The 19,686-nt window shown below is 43.5% G+C and overlaps 1 protein-coding gene across 10 annotated transcripts in view; it reads right to left on the bottom strand.

Moving 5' to 3' along the window:
- Positions 1-19,686, bottom strand: part of CAMTA1 (calmodulin binding transcription activator 1) — a 2,131,086-nt gene that overhangs the window by 138,450 nt on the left and 1,972,950 nt on the right. The window lies entirely within an intron of this gene.

Below are 19,686 nucleotides of genomic sequence, written 5' to 3'. Positions count from 1 at the left end.
TCCAATTCATCCCATGTTCTATTGGGTTGAGGTCAGGACCAGTCAAGTTCCCCCCCCCCCCCCCCAAACTCGCTCATTCATATCTTTATAGAGCTTGCTCTTATGTAAGTAGAGACTTAAATCAGAGTCCCCCATTATATCAGAGCCCCCCTTACATCAGGGTCCCCATCAGAGTCCCACTTACATCCTCTTCAGTGTCCCCCTTACATCAGGTCCAAGTAGACCTGATAAGCTGGCCTGTATCCTCAGTTTTTTCGCAATGAGAATATGTATCTGACCCTACCTGCATGCCAGGTAAAATCTTGTAGTGGGCCAGATCTGGCTGATGGGTTGTAGTTTGGAGACCCCTGGTCTAGAGCAGGGTTTCTCAACCTTTTTTCATTCAAGGCACCCTTTAAAATTATGGACAATCTCGAGGCACCCCATTCTAATATGTAAAAAATTATTCGAATTGTTTTACATAATACATCAACATCCACACATGTAGGACACCCAACGTTAGAGGTGATTTATGCTTCCAAATCCACTTTTGCACACTGGTACTGACTAGTATTCCAATGTTTCTCTTCTCCCGCAGATTTTCTCCATCACTCAGCTAATGTGTCCCCAGCACCCAGCAATGACAAGTGTGGGGCAGGGGAGGGTCATTGGTTGCAGTGGCAGCCGGTGTATTGAGGGCGCAGGTGCGCCGCCCCCCCATCCATGCATCCGGTCCCCTAATCTGCATGCAGGGGCGCCGGACGCATGGAGCTTAATGGGTTTTTTTTTTTAATCACCTGATTAGAGCCAGAGTCTCTAATAGGGTGATGCAAAGGGTGGAGCCGGGGCTCAGAGCAGTGCGCCCCGAGTCCACCCATTGTGTGACAATAGCGAATGAAAATTCGCTATTGTCACACCATTCCTCCTCCTGGCCGATCAGGAAGCGTGTCCGATACGCGCTTCCTGATTGGCCCCAAGGCAAACCCCATGCCATTGGCCGAGGAGGAGGCGGGAGGACTGGAGGAGATACGCCGCCGGGACTGAGGAGAAGCCGCGCCGGGGGACTGAGGAGAAGCCACCCACCGCCGCCGCTGCTGTTCCAGGTAAGTAAGGGGGCATGCACACTGATCTCTGCATTGGGGGAATGTGTGCTGGTCACTGCATTGAAGGGGGCACGCACGCTGATCTCTGCATTGGGGGAATGTACGCTGGTCACTGCATTGAAAGGGGGCATGTACGCTGGTCACTGCTTTTAAAGGGGCATGTACGCTGGTCACTGCATTGAAAGGGGGCATGTACGCTGGTCACTGCATTGAAAGGGGGCATGTACGCTGGTCACTGATTTTAAAGGGGCATGTACGCTGGTCACTGAATTGAAAGGGGGCATGTACGCTGGTCACTGCATTGAAAGGGGGCATGTACGCTGGTCACTGCATTGAAAGGGGGCATGTACGCTGGTCACTGCATTGAAGGGGGCACGCTGGTCACTGTTTTGAAGGGGGCACACTGGTCACTGTGCATTGAAAGGGGGCACGCTGGTCACTGTGCATTGAAAGGGGGGTCACTGTGCATTGAAAGGGGGCACGCTGGTCTCTCTGCATTGAAAGGGGGAACGCTGGTCACTGTGCATTGAAAGGGGGGTCACTGTGCATTGAAAGGGGGAACGCTGGTCTCTCTGCATTGAAAGGGGGCACGCTGGTCTCTCTGCATTGAAAGGGGGCACACTATACCTTAATTACTGAAGGCCCCTTTCACACTTTTGCGACCTCAAAGTCACGCAATTTTTTGCCGCAAAGCAATGCCTATTACATTTTTCTGTTTGCGCCCCCCCCCAAAAATTTTGAGCACCAGCCACCGCTGATTGGTTGTTAGGACACTGATGGCTAGAAGGTCGTAATGGTGCACAATGAAAACCTGTGGCGTTGTGTAACTAAGAGGGAGGCTTCATCCACCTGCCGGCTTGTATAACATTTTGGGGCAATTTTGTGGGCATTTTGCCAAGGCACCCCTGAAGAAACCTCAGGGCACCCTGGTTGAAAAAGGCTGGTCTAGAGGAAGGAAAAATAACCCCCCCCCCCCCTCACCTGACCTCACCTGACACCCTCCTGAGGACCAGCAGAACGACTGACTAGATCATCATAATGTTCTCTTGGCCTTTACTAATTATAAGTTTAGATATAGCAAACTTAGAAGAGTAAAAAAAAGAAAACCTGAAAACATGACGGGGGTAAACCTGGCCGGCAGAGAGTGGATAATGATAATCTCTGGTGAGAGAGCCGATATTAACTCAGCAGATTTAAATCCAATTATCTTTAATCCTCAAATCAAGTGAAGTCTATTTCTGAGATTGTAAAAGTTCCGCATTTCCCATGCCAAGCCTAATTCCATTGTAACCGACTCAATCCTATCTGCTCCTCAAAGCTTCGCAATTTTAGTTTTAAGAGGTCAGACAAACAACTAAAAAAAGTAAATTTAAAGGGAAACCCCACTGATTGATTATTAAGGTAAATGGTATAATAATAAAAAGAAAAACACATGGGGCAGACTTGGTGGACCACTCAATCTTTTTTCTGCTGTCATTCTTCTATGTTTCTATGAGTAATCTGTATATAAGGTGACAGTGTGTATCTTGTCAGATAGAGGAGGAAGCAGTGCTGGATCAGTAATCTGTATATAAGGTGACAGTATGTGTCTTGTCAGATAGTGGAGGAGGAAGCAGTGCTGGATCAGTAATCTGTATTTAAGGTGACAGTGTGTATCTTGTCAGATAGAGGAGGAAGCAGTGCTGGATCAGTAATCTGTATATAAGATGACAGTGTGTGTTTTATCAGATAGTGGAGGAGGAAGCAGTGCTGGATCAGTAATCTGTATATAAGGTGACAGTGTGTGTTCTGTCAGATAGGAGGAGGAGGAAGCAGTGCTAGATCAGTAATCTGTATATAAGATGACAGTGTGTGTCTTGTCAGATAGTGGAGGAGGAAGCAGTGCTGGATCAGTAATCTGTATATAAGGTGACAGTATGTGTTCTGTCAGATAGCAGAGGAGGAAGCAATGCTGGATCAGTAATCTGTATATAAGGTGACAGTATGTGTCTTATCAGATAGTGGAGGAGGAAGCAGTGCTGGATCAGTAATCTGTATATAAGGTGACAGTATGTGTCTTATCAGATAGTGGAGGAGGAAGCAGTGCTGGATCAGTAATCTGTATATAAGATGACAGTGTGTGTCTTGTCAGATAGTGGAAGAGGAAGCAGGGCTGGGTCAGTAATCTGTATATAAGATGACAGTGTGTGTCTTGTCAGATAGTGGAGGAGGAAGCAGTGCTGGATCAGTACTCTGTATATAAAGTGACAGTATGTGTCTTATCAGATAGTGGAGGAGGAAGCAGTGCTGGATCAGTAATCTGTATATAAGATGACAGTGTGTGTCTTGTCAGATAGTGGAGGAGGAAGCAGGGCTGGGTCAGTAATCTGTATATAAGATGACTGTGTGTGTCTTATCAGATAGTGGAGGAGGAAGCAGAGCTGGGTCAGTAATCTGTATATAAGGTGACAGTGTGTGTCTTGTCAGATAGTGGAGGAGGAAGCAGTGCTGGTTTAGTAATCTGTATATAAGGTGACAATGCGTGTCTTGTCAGATAGTGGAGGAGGAAGCAGTGCTGGTTTAGTAATCTGTATATAAGGTGACAATGTGTGTCTTGTCAGATAGTGGAGGAAGAAGCAGTGCTGGATCAGTAATCTGTATATAAAGTGACAGTATGTGTCTTGTCAGATAGTGGAGGAGAAAGCAGTGCTGGATCAGTAATCTGTATATAAGGTGACAGTATGTGTCTTATCAGATAGTGGAGGAGGAAGCAGTGCTGGATCAGTAATCTGTATATAAGATGACAGTGTGTGTCTTGTCAGATAGTGGAAGAGGAAGCAGGGCTGGGTCAGTAATCTGTATATAAGATGACAGTGTGTGTCTTGTCAGATAGTGGAGGAGGAAGCAGTGCTGGATCAGTACTCTGTATATAAAGTGACAGTATGTGTCTTATCAGATAGTGGAGGAGGAAGCAGTGCTGGATCAGTAATCTGTATATAAGATGACAGTGTGTGTCTTGTCAGATAGTGGAGGAGGAAGCAGGGCTGGGTCAGTAATCTGTATATAAGATGACTGTGTGTGTCTTATCAGATAGTGGAGGAGGAAGCAGAGCTGGGTCAGTAATCTGTATATAAGGTGACAGTGTGTGTCTTGTCAGATAGTGGAGGAGGAAGCAGTGCTGGTTTAGTAATCTGTATATAAGGTGACAATGCGTGTCTTGTCAGATAGTGGAGGAGGAAGCAGTGCTGGTTTAGTAATCTGTATATAAGGTGACAATGTGTGTCTTGTCAGATAGTGGAGGAAGAAGCAGTGCTGGATCAGTAATCTGTATATAAAGTGACAGTATGTGTCTTGTCAGATAGTGGAGGAAGAAGCAGTGCTGGATCAGTAATCTGTATATAAAGTGACAGTATGTGTCTTGTCAGATAGTGGAGGAGAAAGCAATACTGGCTTAGTAATCTGTATATAAGGTGACATTGTGTATCTTGTCAGATAGAGGAGGAAGCAGTGCTGGGTCGGTAATCTGTATATAAGATGACAGTGTGTGTCTTGTTGTCAGATAGTGGAGGAGGAAGCAGTGCTGGGTCAGTAATCTGTATGGTTACAGTATGTGTAATTTCTATAGAGTATTGTAGGTCAGATTCCATGCTGGTGATGGGGTATGGTGTGAGGGTTTGGGATTAGAGAACATTGAACAGCCTATGGAGTAAAGTGAAAGTGATGAGTGTGGGGCAGAATATAGGGGGGGGGGGGCGGAGGAGGAATTAGAACATGATGGCAAAATCTTTAAGTGTGTGGCAAGTGAAGGAATAGAATGGGGAAGAACACACAGCTAGATTTCTACACCTGGGCTATAAAAGTATTTTTACACTATGACTGCCCCCATAAAGCTCCAATCAAACCCAGAGTAATAGGTCTCTGCGGTGATCCAATTGAAATGAAGCAGAATGAGGTAATATTCTGGTATTTAGGAATATTTTTAATGGACTTTTTTACCCTAAAGAGATTCCTCTATACATTAATAGGTTACAATGAAACGCGTCGCCCTGTCAACTACCCACGCTGCGTTCTGCTCTGAAAATATACTTTAATTACGAAATACTGTTCATTTAAAGGTCACATTTCGGCTTTTAAAATATCAATTTGTAACCAAAGTAATTGGCAATTACACCGCGATACACTCCATTTGAGTCTCAATAACAAACAGAACTAAAAAAAAACAAACATACGGTGCCCTAACTGGATCCTCAAATGGGTTGGACAAAATTAGTTTTTTTTTTGCTAAACCAAAGTTCATAAAGATAGCCAACGCGTTTCAAGGGTTAAAAGGCACCCCCTGAGGAACGGGATATGGTAAACCAATGAGGGTTGGAGTAATAGGAATGTTTTTTATTCTCCCCCCACCCCTTCTATACAATCGCTGTGCTGTTACACCAATATGTAAGATATAATATAACGCGTAGTTGTGGTAATGTCTTTATAGCTTTGGTTATTATACTGCCATCTTGTGGTTATTTTAGTTGTTGCACTCACCTTTCTGTCTTTCTCTTCTGTGTTTCCCTCCTGTCCCCTCCCATTTATGATGTATTTCCTCTTCCTGCTTCTTTATGCTTGTGGGAATAGAGATGGCCACATCTGTCTAGGGCCAGGGGTCTTCAAACTATGGCCCTCCAGTTGTTCGGGAACTACAATTCCCATCATGCTTAGTCATGTCTGTGAATGTCAGAGTTTTACAATGCCTCATGGGATGTGTAGTTCCGCAACAGCTGGAGGGCCGTAGTTTGAGGATCCCTGGTCTAGGCCTTTCATACAATCTGCTCGTGTCCGGGAACACATTACCATGTTTTGACCTGCAGATACCATCTTTCAATCATCTGACAGATTTTGTTGTCTGCTATACCTACTGCTTGCAATAAAACCTACGTGGATGGAAAGAAACAGTGTCTGGTGAGTTCAGCTATCTGGTAACGATTGTCCACAGTGATTGCATCTGCTTATACAGGCCAGGAATTGGTCTGAGCAAGGGATAAGTCACTATTACAACAACTGGAGTCAGAATAATCGCCAAGATTTAGCTGCCAAGTGGAGATCAGTGCACAAAGTGCCCTTTGTCCCTTAACGATGACAGCGCCTCTGGTGGGTGGGGTAGCACCGGACTCTGTGAATGGAAGGTAATTTATGGCAATGTGGAAGGTTCCTGGAAAGTGTTGTGGATATAGTTGAGGAGTGCCAAAAAAATAGAGCTCTCCAGACTTGCATCTAGATAATGGACAAGCCCTGTGATCAGGCAAGATTCTTTTACATGGTTATTTTCCATGCTCCCCAGCCCTCCAGAAGGGTTGACTTTTAACCCACCAAATCAGTTTTAGTAAAGTTTGAATGCTTTTTTCCTGTTCTGCAGCCCTGAAAAAAGGGGGAGTCTTTTGCCTCCCCAAATTAGTTGACCATATTTTTAAGTTAAAGCAAGTTTTATCTATGGGAAAACGAATGAAACCATATGAATATACTGTAAGCTGACCATTATAAACTTGAGTTAGGCTCTGGCTTTAGTCCAAACCCATGTTCGACTAAACATATGTAGGTATCCATTATCATTTACCACCAAATGAAAGCCCAATTTGTCCTGGAAAAAAAAAGCGGTATAATCCACCTGGATGAAAAAAGTAGTTGTGATGATGTGTACAGTTTTACTAACACATGTCAAAGCTGCAAAATTGTGCTTAGGCATTAATTAGTTGCCGATCGCACTATACTGAATGACGGCTACAGCGCAGCTGGCTTGTTCTGGGAGGCAGTCATATGACAGGCGTGCGGGGCACGCTTTGTGATCACAGTGTCCGGAAGAGACTGTTGATCACAGGTTGAGGTAAAAAGCAATCAGTGGCTTTTTACCACGTGATCAGCTGTGTCCAATCACAGCTGATCATGGATGTAAATAGAAGCCAGGTATTGGAACTCCTTTCCTCATGCTGACAGCATGGGGAGAGGAGAAGAGAGTTGATAACCGGCTTCTCTAAAAGGGACATGTACACTGATAATCAGGGCGCTTATTATCAGTGTTGTCAATCAGTGCCCACCAGTGCTGCCAATAAGTGCCCATCAGTGCTGCCAATCAGTGCCCACCAGTGCTGCCAATCAGTGCCCACCAGTGCTGCCAATAAGTGCCCATCAATGCTGCCACTAAGTACCTATCAGTGCCCACCAGTGCTGCCAATAAGTGCCCACTAGTGCTGGTAATAAGTGCCCATCAGTGCTTCCTTATCAGTGCTGCATACCAGTGCTGCCTATCAGTGCCCACCAGTGCAGCCTCATCAGTGCCCACCAGTGCCACCCCATCAGTGTCCACCAGTGCCGATCAGTGCTGCCAATACGTGCCCATCAGTGCTGCCAATAAGTGTCCACCAGTGCTGGCAATAAGTGCCCATCAGTGCCTCCTCATCAGTGCTGCATACCAGTGCAGCCTCATCAGTGCCTACCAGTGCCATCTCATCAGTGCCCATCAGTGCAGCCTCATCAGTGCCCACCGGTGCCACCCCATTAGTGCCCATCAGTGCCCATCAGTGCAGCCTCATCGGCGCACATTAGTGAAAGATAAAAATTACCTGTTTGCAAAATTGTATAACAAACTATGAAGAAGTTTTTTTTCAAAGTTTTTGGTCTTTTTTTGTTTATTTAGCAAAAAATAAAAAAAAAACAGTGTCGAGTAAATACCACCAAAAGAAAGCTCTATTTGTGTGAAAAAAATAATAAAAATGTTGTTTGGGTACAGTGTTGCATGACCGCACAATTGTCATTTAAAGTGTGAGAGCGCTGCAGGCTGAAAATTGCCCTTGGCAGGAAGGGGGTGAAAGTGCCCAGTAGGCAAGCGGTCATAGGTGTGCTAAGCCTATTGCATTAGGGTGTGCACCCCAAAGCCCAAGCACACATGCATGTGTGTGTACGTATGTGAAATGACTTCATTGTGCTTAGCCCAGCTTACCTTTTCCTGTAAGTCCGTCCCACACTGCAGGCTGTGTTTCCTCCTCCCTCTCCCACCCGCTCCAGCTGCCGACACCTCCTGTTCTATAGTCAAATAAGGCAGGCTGGGAAAGGGGGTGGGTACAGCGTCATTCCCATTGGCTGAGGAGACAGCAGAGACACGGAGCAACTGTAGCCTTGGGATTTTTACAGACACTGTATGGTTGGCAACCTTGGTGATTAGGGTGTACCCAGGCACACCCAAAACGCCCCCTGCGCACGCCTATGCAAGTGGTTAAGATTTGTTTTAACCTTAGGCGTGAAGGGGTTAATAACATTTAATTACCACATGGCTTGTGTAACAATTGTATAGGATAAATATATTATTTTTTTGCTAATTTTTCCCCACAAAAGTGAAGTTATCCTTTAAGTTCTTGGAAAGCAGAAGGAGTTAAAGGCTGCCATTGTCTTCTACACGGCTGAAGAGAATGAAGAGAACGCAGGCACGGCGCATCATGTGCGCGGCTCATTACCAGCTCTCAGTCTCCCATTATGACATCATCCTCCCTCTTTGTCTTCCAATGTTAAGGAGCTGCTAATTGCAGACAATTAGGTAAGAAGACGCAGAGAGATTTTCTATGTCCAGGAACTGCCTTCGCTTCCTTGAAAGAGTCGGATTATTTAGAGAGGAAGAGCGAAACCCTCTTATTGATTATTGCTGATCTCAGAGAGCTTGTGTCTGCTGAATGTTTTCATTCGATTTTATTGGGTACGGAAAATATTTACATTTGATGGATGATTGGAAACGGTTTAATTTTCCATTTGCGTGCCTGCGGTTTCTGGGAAAATGCAGAGAGGTAGCATTCGGTGAAAGTCGCTACAGGGCGTTTGAAGGGAACCTGATCGAATAAATATGTAGGTGGCCAGGGCTGAACTTTTCTCCTCTTGAAAATGCTAGTTGCTTGGCTGATCCAAGGGCTTGGATTTTTTTTATATCTTTGTCCTGAAAAAATATGCAGATGAGAAGGACCTTCCTCTAACTTAGCTGATCAGAGGCAGCCAGGTATAAAGTATTTTCAGAAGACGTTTGTCAATGTCTGAATCTGGATTCCTTTAAAGCAGGGATCTCCAAAGTTTCTAAACAAAGGGCCAGTTTACTGTCCTTTAGACTTTGGAGGGGGGGGGGGGGCACTGTGGCCACTGGGAGTAGAAAATGTCCCAGAATCAATGGAAGTAATCAATGCTTCGGGCTTGGAGGTGGTGGGACTAAAAAAATTTGTTTGGTCACCAGTCTGTGGTCAGTAGGAGGAATAACGCCCCATTATTTGTGTCAGTGGGAGGAATAGTGCCCCATCATTGGTGTCAGTGGAAGGAATAGTGCCCCATCATTGGTGTCAGTGGGAGGAATAATGTCCCATCATTGGTGTCAGTGGAAGGAATAATGTCCCATCATTGGTGTCAGTGGAAGGAATAGTGTCTGTTGATCTGTAGGATGAACTAACATGCAGTCCATTGCCTGACACCATTCCATGGAGGAGGAATAGCACCCTATCATTGGTATCAGTGGGTGGAGTAGTGCTCCATCATTGGTATAAGTAAAAGAAATAGTGCCCCATCATTGGTGTCATGGGAGGAATAGTACCCCATCATTGGTGTCATGGGAGGAATAGTACCCCATCATTGGTGTTAGTGGGAGGAATAGTACCCCATTATTGGTATCAGTGGGAGAAATAGTACCCCATCATTGGTGTCAATGGGAGGAATAGTACCCCATCAATGGTGTCAGTGGGAGGAATAGTGCCCCATCGTTGGTGTCAGTGGGAGGAATAGTGCCCCATCATTGGTGTCAGTGGGAGGAATAGTGCCCCATCATTGGTATCAGTGTGAGGAATAGTGCCCCATCATTGGTATCAGTGGGAGGAATGGTGCCCCATCATTGGTATCAGTGGGTGGAATAGTGCCCCATCATTGGTCTCAGTGGGAGTAATAGTGCCCCATCATTGGTGTCAGTGGGAGGAATAGTGCCCCATCATTGGTCTCAGTGGGGGGAATAGTGCCCCATCATTGGTGTCAGTGGGAGGAATAGTGCCCCATCATTGGTCTCAGTGGGGGGAATAGTGCCCCGTCATTGGTCTCAGTGGGAGGAATAGTGCCCCATCATTGGTGTCAGTGGGAGGAATAGTGCCCCATCATTGGTCTCAGTGGGGGGAATAGTGCCCCATCATTGGTGTCAGTGGGAGGAATAGTGCCCCATCATTGGTGTCAGTGGGAGGAATAGTGCCCCATCATTGGTCTCAGTGGGGGGGGGGGGGGAATAAAGCCCCATCATTGGAATAAGTGGGAAGAAAAGTGTCCTAAAGGCTGGTCAAAGGCAAGTGAAGGGCCACATCCAGCTTTCAGTAAATTTTGACTGCTGTATCAATCAACACAGTTAAAATTGTATAAATTGCTTCTGATCGATTGAACATATATCTACAGTATGTGTGTGTCAGAGACATAATCTAATGCAGATGGATTGGGGACTCATTTACACCAACGATAAAGTTTGCATAATGCACGCACACGGCAATGCATTGCCTTTTCTCTCTTTTTTTAAACTTCATTATAACCTGGCAGTTCATCTATGTACATCAGCATATTGTATTATATCGCAGCTTACCAATTCTTAGACGTGATGGCTGCATTTGTTTTCTTCTTTAGGCTTTCTTTCTTTTTTTTTTCATCTGATGATCCAGTCAGAAAGTCTGTTGTTTTTCAAAACAACAAGCTCTCCAAGAAAATATATCAGTAACAGGGATGGGACAAACCATTTAACATTGACAGGGGTGCTTACAATGATCAGCTTTTTTAAATTTATGTAAAACCTTTATCCCAAAATAAAGAAAACTGTTTAGTGTAACTGATTATCACGTGTGAGCTGCAGTTTGGCTTCAATGTGTTAGTGAATCAAAATCTGCTGTTCATCTAACAATCCCCTTCTCGCAGACTGACAATGCTGCTGTCCAAGGGTGCCCCTGTGCTCCTTCATCCAGAGTGGGGGGTGCTCTAATACAGGAGGCGTGTTACTGGCCAGATCACTGTTTGAAAACAGAGGAGAAAAAAAAAAGAAAACTAATAGAGCCACCACATCTAATGACTGGTAAGCTGCAATTTATTGAATTTTTGGGGTTTAATATCGCTTTAAAGCCATGAGACCTCCAGCAGCAGACCCTGGAAGTAGGATGGGTCTTGCTGAAGTGCAATGTGACGTTACGTTACCATAAGATGCCAGGTTGCCAAGTCGGTTTGTCACATTTTTGCCCCAGCGGTTGGATGAGAATGCAGAGGAAGGACGGGATTGGCTGGACCTAACCCAACCGAGTGCGTGTGAGATAGACTGGAAGGATGGATGAAGGCCAAGCCCCACAGCCTGACATCACTGCCCAACCTTCACCGAAGCTCTGAATGGAAGAGAATGACACCGACAATGTTCCAACATCTATTGGAGGCCGTGCCAGGAGAGTAAAGAGAGGACCGGCTTCACATTAATGCCCTTGGCTTTGGAATACTGAGCTGGCAGGCATTCAGCTACTTTGGGTCATATGCAGTATAATCTCAATGCAAAACAGGGTGTCTGTTGGTAATTGAACCCAGGACCTCAGTACTGCAACGTCATGGCACTAGGCACTTAAAGCTCTATTAAACCCAAAATCAAAAACGTAATATGTAGCAGCTTACAAATTATTCGATGTGGTGGCTGCATTCATTTTCTTTTTTTTTTTTTAATCCCTTTTCACTCTGTTTTTACCTAGTGATCTGGCCAGGACAAGGGGATGGGCAGGGGGCGCAGCTTCCCCAGGCGCAGTGAAGCAAGAGGGCAGGGATGTACACCCATTGTACAGCATGTATTAACAGTGGAGAAGAGGGGTGCAATTCTGGATCCATGCCTTGGGCGCTGGATAACCCTGTCCCAGTACTGACAGTAACACACTTCCTGTATTAGAGCGCCCCCACTCTGGATGGAGTGCACAGGGGGCACCTTTGGACAGCAGCATTATCAGTTTTGGGGGGGGGGGGGTGTTAGGTGTACTAACAAATTTAACCACTTCAATACAGAGCACTTTCACCCCCCTTCCTGCCAGGAACAATTTTCAGCTTTCAGCGCTGTCACACTTTGAATTACAATTGCGCAGTCATGCTACAATATACCCATATTACATTTTTATCATTTTTTCCCACAAATAAAGCTTTCTTTTGGTGGTATTTGATCACCACTGGGGTTTTTTTTAATTTTTTATTGCTAAACAAATTAGAAAGACATTTCTGTTATAGAATTTTGTAAATAAGTACGTTTTCTCTTTCACTGATGGGCACTGATGAGGCTGCACTGATGGGCACTGATGAGGCGACACTGGTTAGGTGGCACCGATGAGGAGGCATTAATATGCAGCACTGATAGGCGACACTGATATGCAGCACTGATGGGCACTGATAGGTGGCACTGAAATGCCGGACTGCTGGACACTGATAGGCGGCACTGATATGCGGTGCTGATGGGCACTTATAAACAGCACTGATAGGTGGCATTGATGGACTGGAATAGGTGGCACTTATGAGCACTGATAGGCAGCACTGATAGGCGGCAATTATGGGCAGTGATGGGTAACACTGGCGGGCACTAATAAATGGCACTGATAGGCAGCATTGATGAGCAGGCACTGACAGGCATTACTTATGGGCACTAATTGGCATCTGTGATGGGCACTGATAGGTGGCACTGGTATGCGGCACTGATAGGCATTGATGGGCTCTAATAGGTGGCACTTATGAGCACTGATAGGAGGCACTGATAGGCAGCAATTATGGGCAATGATGGGTGGCACTGACGGGCACTGATAAATGGAACTGATAAGCAGCATTAATGAGCAGGCACTGACAGGCATTACTGATGGGCACTAATTGGCATCTGTGATGGGCACTGATTCTGATTTTTTATTTGCACTGATTGGCATCTGTTGTGGGCTGCACTGATAAACATGCTGATTATCAGTGCAGACTCCCCCCCCCCCCCAATCAGGAGAGCCGCTGATCAGCTTTTCTCTACTCGCGCCTTCTAAGCGCAAACTGAGGAAAGCCGATTACTGGCACTTCCTGGTTACCTCTGTGATCAGCTGTGATTGGTCACAACGGATTACGTGGTAAAGGGCCTACGTCATAGGCCCTTTACTGAGATCGGCGATGCGGTGTGCCAGAGCGACACATCGTACCACCGATCGCCGCCCCAGGGGGCAGGCACAAGCTGCTTATCCTGCTGGATGTCCTATGACGCCCAGTCGTATAACTATTCCCCCTGCCTGCCCGTCATTTTGCTATAGGCCAGGCGGGAAGTGGTTAAATACACAAACAAATTGAAGCCAAACTCCAGCTCACAATTCTCCATCTATGCGCAGATACAGCAAACTGTGTTTTTCTTTTCCCTTTTGGGATAACCTTTTTAAATAAATAAATAAAAGCTGATCATTGTAGGCATCCCTGTCAGCATTAAATGGTTTGTCTCATCCCTGTAAACTGATATACCCGAAGGAGACCTTGCACTTTTTAAGTACAACAGACTGGCTGGCTGGATCACCAGATGAGAATGAGAATAGAAGAAAGAAAACCTAAAAAAGAAAACAAATGCAGCCATCACATCTAAGAATTGGTAAGCTGTAAAATATTAAATTAATGAATGTGAACCCGCGCAATGGTCTGTGGACTTTGGACTCATATTGCTGCAAGATTCACCAAAGTTTTATGCACTTATTTATGCCTATGGACAATTTGTTTGATTTAGATTTGCATGGCGCACTTTATTATTAGCACTTGATTTATTATATCCAGCACTTTATTCAAGGTTTAGAATTTATTTGGTCCAGCACTAGATGACGGTTTTGTTCATTGTTTTATTGCACCATAATAGGGCAGCGCTGTGGTTACCAAACATCATCATGCAATATATTAAATGTTTGCTTTTGGGTTTAATACCGCTTTAATTTAGTTCTTATATACAGATTCATTATAAATTGCCAGGAATTTTGACCTTTCAAGGATCAGGAAGGTAAAAAAAAAAAACGTAAATATTTAATTTGCACATTTGCTTGATTTGTCTAATTTATAGAGCAGCCGGTGAAAAGGGCGCTTATCTTTTAAATCAAACCCGAAAGCAGGCTGCTCTCATTCAACCGCGACCCAGAATCTGTCATAGTCCTTTTATCACTTCGGCAGCATCGAGCGTTAACAATCACTACGAGAAATAAATGTGCCAAGAGGCAGCTTTTCCAGGCTCTCTTCTCCCATTGGCCTGCCCTGTGTCCTATGCCCCGCCCACTTGCAGCATGGCACGATGGAGTTTGTATTGTTCCACAATGGAATGTTGTTTTGATTCTTTTCCCGCTATTCCTATATATGGAACACTGCCCAACGGCCGATAAGCATTGTGCTTTATGAAGAGTATCTCATTTGCAAAAACAATAAATAAAAAATTCTTTTGATTGCCAAAGTTTATAGAAAATCACATTAAATACGTCTGCTTGGTTTTGGTGTTTTGAGACCAAACGTTCTTTTTTTTTATTCTTTTGATTGCCAACGTTTATAGAAAATCACATTAAATACGTCTGCTTGGTTTTGGTGTTTTCTTTTTTTGGTATTTTTGGTGTTTTGAGACAAAACATTCTTTTTTTTTTTTACCCAATGAATATAACAATGTGGGGGACAAAGAGCAACGAGGCCAGCAACCAGCAGCGAGCTGATTTCACCGGTTGGAAGTTCAGAGCAGTCAAACCAATGAAAGATTCCATCCCGATGGGTTGCTGTGGCTTCCTGCACTTTGCCTCTCCCCTCCCCGCCTTATTAAATAACCTCCGCGTCCGCTTTAATGGATTGCCATCACGGCAAATGAGACCAATTAGCACTCCTGTTGCTGCTTCAATTAACTCACCGCCGGCACACAACAATACAACATCTAAAAGCTGAGACGGTTCAAACACAACACACAGGTGACATCAGCCTATGGTAACAGCAAAATTCATTAAAATGCAACAAGTCAAAACAACGTATGCTTTCATCTTTCACTAAAAGATCCCTAAAACTGCCTTTTTTTAATGCTGAATTTAACCCGAGGCTTCCCATGGCGGTCCTTTTCTTTCAGCCTCGTCTCGAGTTGGAGCTTGAAGTGTTTTCATTCACAAAAAATAAATAAAAAATCAGTCACTGCAACGCGGTTCTATAGAGCGGACGGGTCCCTGTTTCCATTCACAAATCCATGCAAGCCAATGAACAAGGCTTAGCTACAATACATGACAACACACACAGGCAAAGAGCCTGCCCAACGAATGCAGCAATCCTGATCCTCCAGCTAATAACCTCAGTATGAAGGCAGCGTGACATCACTGCAGCTCACAATGAATGAACACCCAGCGAATGCAGTAATATGGAACGCTCAACGTTGTTATCGGAGAGCGAGAGGCACTGCAGAACGTCTTTTTTTTTTTTTTTTTGGAGCGTACCTTTTCTTCCGCTGCTGGCTCTGAGATTTCCAATGTGGCCATTGTCACACGAATTGCAGAACATCCAGAGGTTACATGGAAATCAAATTCTGCAATAAGATTTAGTGTTTCCTGTTGGAAGCAGACCTGACTTTCCTTTTTTTTTTTTTCCCCTTGGAATGTTATTTCAAACATCCTGTATTTAAACTCAAACTTCAGTCTTGGAATGAGAAGCCCAGACGGGTTTATTTAAAAGCAATGTATTAGTGATTTGGCTTTCATTCTTGGTCCGGTTACAAACGGTCGGCAACAATTTTAATTTTTTCTAAAAAGTATTCCGGTTGTTTGATCTCAGCTTTACACTGAATCAAAAGTCTAAGTAGCAAGCTTTTGTTTTCGATCAGCTAAAGGCAACATTTATACAATGCATTCCGGTTTGTTTGATCTCAGAGGTAGTAACTCAAGTCTACGTAACAAGCGTTCGTTCTTGGTTTGGTTACAAATGATCAACTAAATGCAACATTTTTTAACCTAATGCATTCCGGTTTGTTTGATCTCAGAGGTACACACCGAGTTAGGTCTACCTAACAAGCGTTCCTTCTTGAGGTACACGCTGAGTTAGGTCCACCTAACAAGCAATCGTTCTTGGTTTGGTTACAAAATTATCAACCAAATGCAAAATTTTTTAACTTATTGCATTCCGGTTTGTTTGATCTCAGAGGAACACACCGGATCAAGTCTACAAAACAAGTGTTCATTCTTGGTTTGGTTACAAATTTATCAACTAAATGCAACAATAACTTAATGCATTCTGGTTGTTTGATCTCAGATATTCACACCCAATCAACACTAAGCAGGGCAATTGGTGAGGGTCCACCCCATTGGGCTGCCTACTAAAGAGGTTGAGTTACTTCACACTATAAACTTGGTAATCATTGACTTCAATGAGCCAATTACCTGCAGAGGATATAGGTAAACAGGAACTTGCTTGGTAACAAACTATCAACTAAATGAAAATTGTTTTAACCGAATGCATTCCGGTTTGTTTGATCTCAGAGGTACACACCGGATCAAGTCTACGTAACAAGTGTTCGCTCTTGAGGTACACACTGACTTAGGTCTACCTAACAAGTGTTCGTTCTTGGTCCGGTTACAAAATTATTAACTAAATGCAACGTTTTTTAACCTAATGCATTCTGGTTGTTTGATCTCAGAGGTACACACCGGATCAAGTCTACGTAACAAGTGTTCGTTCTTGAGGTACACACTGAGTTAGGTCTACCTAACAAGTGTTCGTTCTTGGTTCGGTTACAAAATATCAACTAAATGCAACATTTTTTAACTTAATGCATTCTGGTTGTTTGATCTCAGAGGTACACACCGAGTAGGTCTACCTAACAAGAGTTCGTTCTTGAGGTACACACTGAGTTAGGTCTACCTAACAAGCGTTCGTTCTTGGTCCGGTTACAAAATTATTAACTAAATGCAACGTTTTTTAACCTAATGCATTCTGGTTGTTTGATCTCAGAGGTACACTGGATCAAGTCTACGTAACAAGTGTTCGTTCTTGAGGTACACACTGAGTTAGGTCTACCTAACAAGTGTTCGTTCTTGGTCCGGTTACAAAATATCAACTAAATGCAACATTTTTTAACTTAATACATTCCGGTTGTTTGATCTCAGAGGTACACACCGAGTAGGTCTACCTAACAAGCGTTCGTTCTTGGTTTGGTTACACAATTATCAACCAAATGCAACATTTTTTAACTTAATGCATTCCGGTTGTTTGATCTCAGAGGTACACACTGGATCAAGTCTACAAAACAAGTGTTCGTTCTTGGTCCGGTTACAAATGATCAACTAAGTGCAACATTCTTTAACTTCTTGCATTACAGTTTGTTTGATCTCAGAGGTACACACTGGATCAAGTCTACATAACAAGTGTTCGTTCTTGGTCCGGTTACAAAATGATCAACTAAATGCAACAATAACCTAAAGCATCCTGGTTGTTTGATCTCAGATATTCACACCCAATCAACACTAAGCAGGGCAATTGGTGAGGGTCCACCCCATTGGGCTGCTTTACTAAAGAGGTTGAGTTACTTCACACTATAAACTTGGTAATCATTGACTTCAATGAGCCAATTACCTGCAGAGGATCTACTGTAGGTAAACAGGAACTTGCTTTTTATATAACTGAAGTGAATATTCACAGATTCTCAACTCCTTTAGTAAATCAGACCCATTGGGGTTGATTTACTAAAACTGCAAAATCTGGAGCAGCTCTGCATATAAACCAATCAGCTTCCAGGTTTTATTGTCAAAGCTTATTTGAACAAGCTGAAGCTAGAAGCTGATTGGCTACCATCAACAGTTTTAGTAAAGCAATCCCATTGTGTTTGCAAACACACACAAAAAAACCTCTTGAACAGCGTGCCGTGCTGGCCGGTTCATCCTATGTACAGACCTTGTCAATGTTAACAAATTATATTTAGCCTAAGAGTCCCAAGATAAGAATTACAGCCTCCCAAGCCCGTGTCTGTACAGTGTATTTAACTCCACAGAGCATTGCTACCCCTTATAGTAAAGCAATTTGTCCGCTGAATTATTTAACACTCATCAATAGGTGATCTATAACCTAGGGCTAGCTGTGCGAGTCTGTTAAATGCGTCTGATCGTTTTAAAACTTCAGAAGCCTTTTTCAATTTTAGATCAGTTTTTATTGAAACTCTTTAACCCTTTTATGACCTGGGGGTATCATTACCCCATTTGCAGTGCAAAAAAGGCCATTGGAAGACTGGGGTTATAGTCATTAAAGCAAAGGCTTTTTAATGATTACGATAACAATCAAATGATAAAGAAAGTGATTTTTGGATACTTTTTTCCGAAGTCTCTCTTTATCAGTTCACAAGGTGAATGACCCTCACAGGCTTCGATATGAGCAAGCATTAGCTGCAAAGTTTGTTAGAGCAAAGGTGCATTGCTTCTGCACTCCCCGATAATACGCAATGTATCCCCTGACCCCAACGTATTCGTTTTAGGTCCACAATTCCGATTAGGGATTAAAAGTTCAACACTTTTCAGTATCTAAAACATGGCTAAAGCTTCTTACATTCCCTGGTAATACACAATGTATCCCTTGACACCAACCTATTAGTTTCAGGTTTACAACCCCAATTAAGAATTAAACCTCCAACACTTATCAGTATCTAAAACGTGGGTAAAGCTTCTGAACTCCCCAATAATACATAATGTATCACCTGACCCCCAACGTATTACTTTTAGGTTTACAATTACGATTAAGGATTAAACCTCCAACACTCTTCAGCATTTAAAATGTGGGTAAAGCTTGTGCACTCCCCAATAATACACAATGTATCACCTGACCCCAACGTATTAGTTTTAGGTCTACAATTCTAATTAGGAATTAAACCTCCAACACTCTTCAGTACCTAAAACGTGGGTAAAGCTTGTGTACTCCCCAATAATACACAACGTATCACCTGACCCCCAACGTATTAGTTTTAGGTCTACAATTCTAATTAAGAAATAAACCTCCAACACTTTTCAGTATCTAAGATGTGGGTAAAGCTTCTGAACTCCCCGATAAGACACAACGTATCATCTGACCCCCAACATATTAGTTTTAGGTCTACAATTCCAATTAAGAATTAAACCTCCAACACTCTTCAGTATCTAAGACGTGGGTAAAGCTTGTGCACTCCCCAATAATACACAACGTATCCCGTGACCCCAACGTATTAGTTTTAGGTCTACAATTCTAATTAGGAATTAAACATCCAACACTTTTCAGTATCTAAAACGTGGGTAACACATCTGCACTCCCCGATATTGTATCCCCTGACCCAAAAGTATTAGTTTTAGGTTTACAATTCCAATTAAGAATTAAACCTCCAACACCTTTCAGTATCTAAATCATGGATAAAGCTTCCTAACTTCCCCAATAATACACAATCCACTAGTAACCTGTCCCCTGACCCCAATATATCAGTTTTAGGGGCTACAATTCCAATTAAGAGTTAAAAGTCCATCACTTCTCATTATCTAAATCATGGATAAAGCTTCCTAACTTCCCCGATATTAAACAATCCGCTAGTAACCTGTCCCCTGACCCCAATATATCAGTTTTAGGGGCTACAATTCCA

The sequence above is a fragment of the Pelophylax lessonae genome (assembly GCF_965119305.1).
Source record: "Pelophylax lessonae genome assembly, chromosome: 12".
Classification (NCBI taxonomy): domain Eukaryota; kingdom Metazoa; phylum Chordata; class Amphibia; order Anura; family Ranidae; genus Pelophylax; species Pelophylax lessonae.
The sequence above is the reverse complement of the archived record's forward strand: the minus strand, read 5'-3'. Positions and strand labels throughout refer to the sequence as shown.